Source organism: Tigriopus californicus, chromosome 4, assembly GCF_007210705.1.
Source record: "Tigriopus californicus strain San Diego chromosome 4, Tcal_SD_v2.1, whole genome shotgun sequence".
NCBI classification, from domain to species: domain Eukaryota; kingdom Metazoa; phylum Arthropoda; class Copepoda; order Harpacticoida; family Harpacticidae; genus Tigriopus; species Tigriopus californicus.
The window spans coordinates 9,208,955-9,215,029 of record NC_081443.1 but is presented as its reverse complement, the minus strand read 5'-3'; positions in this window follow the sequence as shown (position 1 = coordinate 9,215,029).

The window sequence follows — 6,075 nt, the reverse complement described above, 5'->3', positions numbered from 1 at the left end:
TGCTTAATCTTTGTTAGTGTTCTCATTGAGATGAGGAGGAGCTAGGTCAACTGGCGACTCTCTAAATCTTCATTAAGCGTCAATGACAGACTTTGGGTTCAAATTGGTTTGGCCTTATGAGGGGAGTGTGTAGAATGTGAGGAGTCTCAGGAGGCATAACTGTTATGTTATTTGTATATTCCAAAGAGACCCTTGGAGATCCAATCGATAAGATCGAGATGCTCGGAGCCCACCAAGCCACCCTGACAAAAACAAGCTCATTGAGCAGCACTCAATAGCTCCCCAAGAATATCGACTCTCTTGGCCAGGACTAGCTTTCAAAATACAATAGAATGAACAATGGGTCGAGTTTTACTTGAACAAAAGATATTTACGGTGACAAGATTGGAATTCCTCGTTATAGTACACCTTCGGCATCCGTAGATGCAGTTTTGGAGTATTCGAGTGTCCCCACCCTCAGGGGAAGACTCGGGTATACAGGGGTGACCGCTTGGTTTTTGTGCAAAAACTTGGACAGAGCTCCTAAAAAACTGGTCGGCTCGTTGTGGCTCCTTGAGAACATAACAAATTACAAGAGTTTTTATGTGTTTCTCTAGTTTGTAAAGAGGAATGTTTTTGGGTCAACAGATCCTCTGGTTGGAGTTAGAGAAGACAAGGAGATCGGAAGATAACCCAAGAGTCGGCTTATTCCGGGCTGAACTTGGCAAGAGCTATTTACTCCTTCACACTCAACTATGGGAGTTCAATATGAAATCATGGCTGCCAAATAGCCTGGTTTGAGCGAGATCTCGAGTCAAAATCTGTCTTGAACCAAATATGGTAGGGTTGGTTCGCTAGAAATAAGGGAACAATGGGAGGGCAGTGTGTCCATGGCATCATTGTCGCATACATTAGCGTTTATGCGAACTCATCCTGATCAAAGAGCAGTTATGCACACACTGGGTGTCCGAAATAGTAGAAAATAATTGCAGAATATTCTTGAATCTCATTAGTCCTGCCATAGTTGTTTGCTTCTATCCTTGTCGGATTCTGGTTCGCACTTTTTATGTACAGGAGAGCAACGCTTGATCGAGCGCCACCTTTTGGGAAATATGTTCATCTCAGGAATAGGAGAGGGTCTACGCGGTTCCGTCAAACTGATTGCTCCAAAAATCTATCACGGGAGAGCGGCAGTTTTCAAGTGAACGTAATTTGAAAAAGGGCGCAGCAAAATAAATTAGAATTTTAAAAGCGAGCCCCCTTTGTGTTGCAAGAGTAACATTAAAATGGTTGAGTATATATTAATTTCAAAATTTACTCAGGACCAAAAACATCAGATATGTCACCCGTTTACGTCAGTGTTTTCTTAACCATGAAAAAGTTTTATGGTGAGAGCGGCATAATTGTTTATCATTGTCTTATATCATATGACCATCCGCCGAACTTGTGCCGCAAATTCTCCAAATCATGGGCGCACTCAGTCTGGATTTGAGGACTTGCCCAGCATCCCTAAGTAGGCTTTGTCTGACTGTAAATGAGCGTTTCAGCTTTTGTCACATTTCCATTTGAAATGTCCCTAGTTTAGTCATTCAACTGTTTAATGACCACCCCAGGGGGCGCCCTACTCTAGCCCGTTGCTCTAGACATACATATTCAGGTCTAACACATTATAATGGGCAGAGGGACTTTGTGAGGCGAAAATCAGCAGACAGACGCGGAACGAGCCAATAAGATGTGGATGCACTAATATCAAATTCACACCTCCGACTAATTCGTTAAAACTCGGCTAGTTACACTGTAATCTGGTGTCTTCTGATGCTAGGTAGAGGTTCAGCAACGTAAGAACTATTTTAGGTTCTCGTTAATAGCGTTTGCATGGGTGTAGCTTCGTATTGGATAGCATGTTTCCATTGACAACGTCCGAAGTAATGATGAGTGGTTGAGGTTCGTAAGTGATAATCAATATGCCTGGAACTTCAATTGGTGTTTTTGATAGTTCAATATTATTACTTAGAGGCCTTCTTGTAAACTCAGGTCGTGGAAAAAAAGCTTGAAAACCATGTATTAGATTGATCATAAATGTAAAACGCATTGTGTATTAGGCTTCTCAGGTTCCACATTGTTATTCTGAGGAACAGCGATCTTTGGAAACGGAGTCCTAATCCAACCTAAAAACAATTGCAGAGGCTTCATGCAGAAAATGAAAAAGTGCTATGTAGAAAGAGTGCTTCAGGACTTGTGTCTGTTCCTAAATGTTGTGGATACCCTATACAGAACCCTCAAAGCAGACACAATATGTTATGTGGGGGTGAACCAAATATATGATTGTTCCGCTCTAGAAGGTGTGACTCACACACATCCGACTCTCATTTGATCTCCGTTGAGATTGTCTTCATGATAAGTAAACCTCTTGTCTCACTGAGCGCTTATTCGGGAGCACTGACATGCAAATTAACTTGTTCGTTTTTCCGCGTATGTACCTTAAACTTGATCCTGAAAGCTCAAACTATATCCAATCGATATTTCTAGAGGAAAACCAACAATTCTTTTATAAAAAAGTAACTAAAAGATCCCTACACAAAGGTGGAAGGATCAAGACTATTAAGCCCCAGCCAGACAAAGAACCAAATGTGGCATGGAAACATTCTGAGAACCACTTCCCAACCATTCCTTCCCCCTTCTTTTCAGTAGGGTGGAACATGTTCTCCCCTTCACGTGAGAGGGGAGACTCCTCGAAACAAAAAAGATAACATGACATTCAACTCCACCGAAAACGGTCTTGAACACACTGTACGCGTTTTCTCCTCCCTCCTCCTCCTCCTCCTCCTCCTCCTCCTCCTCCTTGTTCTCCTTCTTGGATGGATGTGGATTGCGGATTGTGGAGGTGCTAGGATATGTTTAAGTAGCCATCGTGCGCTCTCCATCCTCGTCAGGGTCCTCCACATCATGGAGATCACTTCCTGCCTCCGGTTTGGGAAGAAAGCAGTGAGGGAAATAATGCTTTTGTTTTTGCCATGGGTGGCGCTGTGGGCGGTCCATTTTCAAGGAAGAATTATGATTTGCTCGCGAAAAGAGAGCTTACAATCGAGCCAGATTGTATGTACGGATGTACGTGTACTAGGCTTAGATGAATAAGGAAAAAGTGTCGAGAGTAATCAAGCTGTTGTGGTGATTCGGCCCACATGATTGCAACTAGCCACCATTTTTGCTGGAAACGCGCTTGTGCAGCAAGCCTGGTCTGGCAAGATGGAGTGTTTCCATTTGGGTCTAATTGACTAAGAAATTGGATAATTAATCATAGCCAATGACAGCCTGGTAGGCCTAAAGCGATGATTCATCCACAGGCCTCTCGCTCTCGCTCTCTCGCTCATTTGCTCTTTTTTTCCTCTCTCTCTCTCTTTCTGTTTGTCTCGTTATTCGTCGCTTAAACTTGGTAGAGATACAAATAGATGCAAGAATACAGCTACGAGGGGATTATGAGAGCAAAGTTTTGAACATCTCAAGTTGGCAATCAAATCAGACTATTTTTGTGTCAGAGGATGGGATGCAGATGGTTAAGTGATTGAAAAAATATATCAAAATACTCGTAATTTAAAACAACGCAGTTGTAATCTTTTAGGAGGACAAACATCATGAGATTTATTGCTGAATTCACCATCCTAAGAATGTTCTTTCAATTTTCCCGTGTGAAATATAATTTGGATATGATTTGTTATTTTCAGAGTGCATTTAGGTCTGCTATGGCCTTCTCATTTTCGTGATATCATTTCAAGTAAAACCTCTTGAAATATGTTTAATGTCCAAATTAGTGTTTACAAATAGAAATAAAAGATTTCCAAACCATGAACCCATTTAGTTATACGAAAGAGGGGAAAATTACTTTAGGTCAACTTAAATTCCACATAGAAGCTTGGACTTAACGTGCCCTGGAAGGATCGAACAAAGGGTGACTACATTAAGTAGAAAATGGATCCTCGACCAATACGTTGCTTCTACTTACCAAGGTTTTTTTCATACCTACTTGTGAACTTACCGTATTGTATTGAGGCGGACTTGATTTTGCTTGAATACCCCTCGTCCCAAAGACACAAATATAAATGCGTCCCAACAGCACATGTATGTATCTTCCGCTCATTCGGCAAGTTAGAGCGATATCCATGATTTAAATCCCCACCACAATTAATGCCGAACGACATTTTGTTCCCACACCTCGGGATCGACGAGGGTCCATCAAAAGCCCAGGGGGCGCCGATGGGAACCAGCAATTGCAATCAAATCTGGAATTTCTCCCCATTTCATTGGCAAAATTTTTTGATCAGGTGTTAACCAAATCAAATGGTGGCGGAGCTCTTCAATCTGTCATGAGTTGAGAAGGATCGAGGAGGACAACCGTAATCCTGAGGACTCCTCAGGTCTCCAGTCTCGTCATCAGCCCTTGATTGTGCTTCTATTGAGTTAAGAACTCCCACCGAGGTCAACAAAAGTTGCCTTGGCCATCTGGTCAAGACTTGATACCAACCCACCAAGGCAGAGAGCTTCTTCCATGACCGCTAATCGAGTTGGTTTTCGTCCGATTTGCCTCCAAAGTTCCGGAGAGTCCCGCTGTTCCTCTAAAAGCATTGCCTTAATAATGCGATTTTGTCCCCTCGGGTTTTCATTTCCTAAAAAAATCCTGCTGGCAATAATATGAGTCTCAGCTGGATGTCTCAGGTCAATCCGAGCAAGAATGTCCTGACCTCGCCTGACATCGATTGGGGTCGTCATCATCATTGGCAGTTGGTCAGTTGTGGCCTCATTTCCCTTCGCCACCATTTTGATCGCAAACAAAAATATCCGCGGATTACCTAACAATGTGTTAGTAGAAAAGGGTTGGTGAAAAGAAGTAAGAAGGTCAAAGGTCCGTGGCTCAAGAATGGTACGAAGAAGTTCAAGTGGGAAAATGAATTGGTTTCTCCAATCAAAAGCCCCCTGCTTGACGAAACCACAATTAGTCTTAATATGAAGGCTACCTTGATGAGAATCTGCGGGAACTCCGGCTTTCCGACCGTCGATGGTAAATTAGATGGATTCACAAGAACTTGATTCTCAAAACAAGCCTGACCTTATAAGATCTGAAAAGAAATGATGCATTGATAATGGTTTGCTTGATGTTCCTTTATTGATAGCTTTAAATCTACTATAGTATTTCTTGTGAAATAAGGAAAACATGAGGAAAATGGGAATCAAGGTTTAGTCTAGCGCATTTACATTCCTTGGTTGTACAAGTTGCTGCTGAATGTAAGGGTGATAAGTTTTTCAAATCAAGAATCTAACTTTGAGTTTGATTTGAGGATTTAGGGTTGATCTTTTATAAGCTTTCTATTGTTTCCCAAAGGTTTCTTTTTTCATTGCAGAAAGATAATCCGAAACTTATGTTGATTCGTTTGGTCTACTAAGGGGACAAGAAAATCGACGGAACTTAATTCTGAAGAAAAAGGAAAATCGCTGGCAATTTTGAAGAGGTTGCGAGTATATTTATTCAGCTGTTGCGTGAAAGTTGAATCTACTCATACCACTCATACTCATCTCATATTTATGACCAACAGAAAATGTCGATATTCATCTAAACACTGAGGTTTACGTTTGCCCATTCTGCTCTCTTGAAACTTTCTTTCTTCTTGGACTTTCGGAGATTGTAATCGAAATTCAACCCCGTTTGTCGGAAGACGAATAAGTGTCGAAATTCTCAGTTCTTATGCCACTCCGATGATCCGAGCAGATGATGCGATCCTTATCTTAATTCCTTGGCAAACAACGATCTCAGCCATCTCTGTTGGGCCACAACCGGTCAACCATCAACCCTCCAGTGCAAATTTGAAGAATGACCAATCCTTTGATTGTTTCGGATGCCCAGTTGATGGAACGCTGACGTTTCAGGCTTTGTTTGAGCCCTTAAAATAGATCTCCATAACGAGAGCAAATCTTCTTTTGAGATTTCTTTTGTATCTTCATGTTCGAGCAAATCGGATTGCCTCAAGATTAAAGAGAACCTTTCTCTCTTGGTGTTGATTGTTTGTACTGTAGATTTCGACTAATTCTCCAAAAACGAATTCTTCT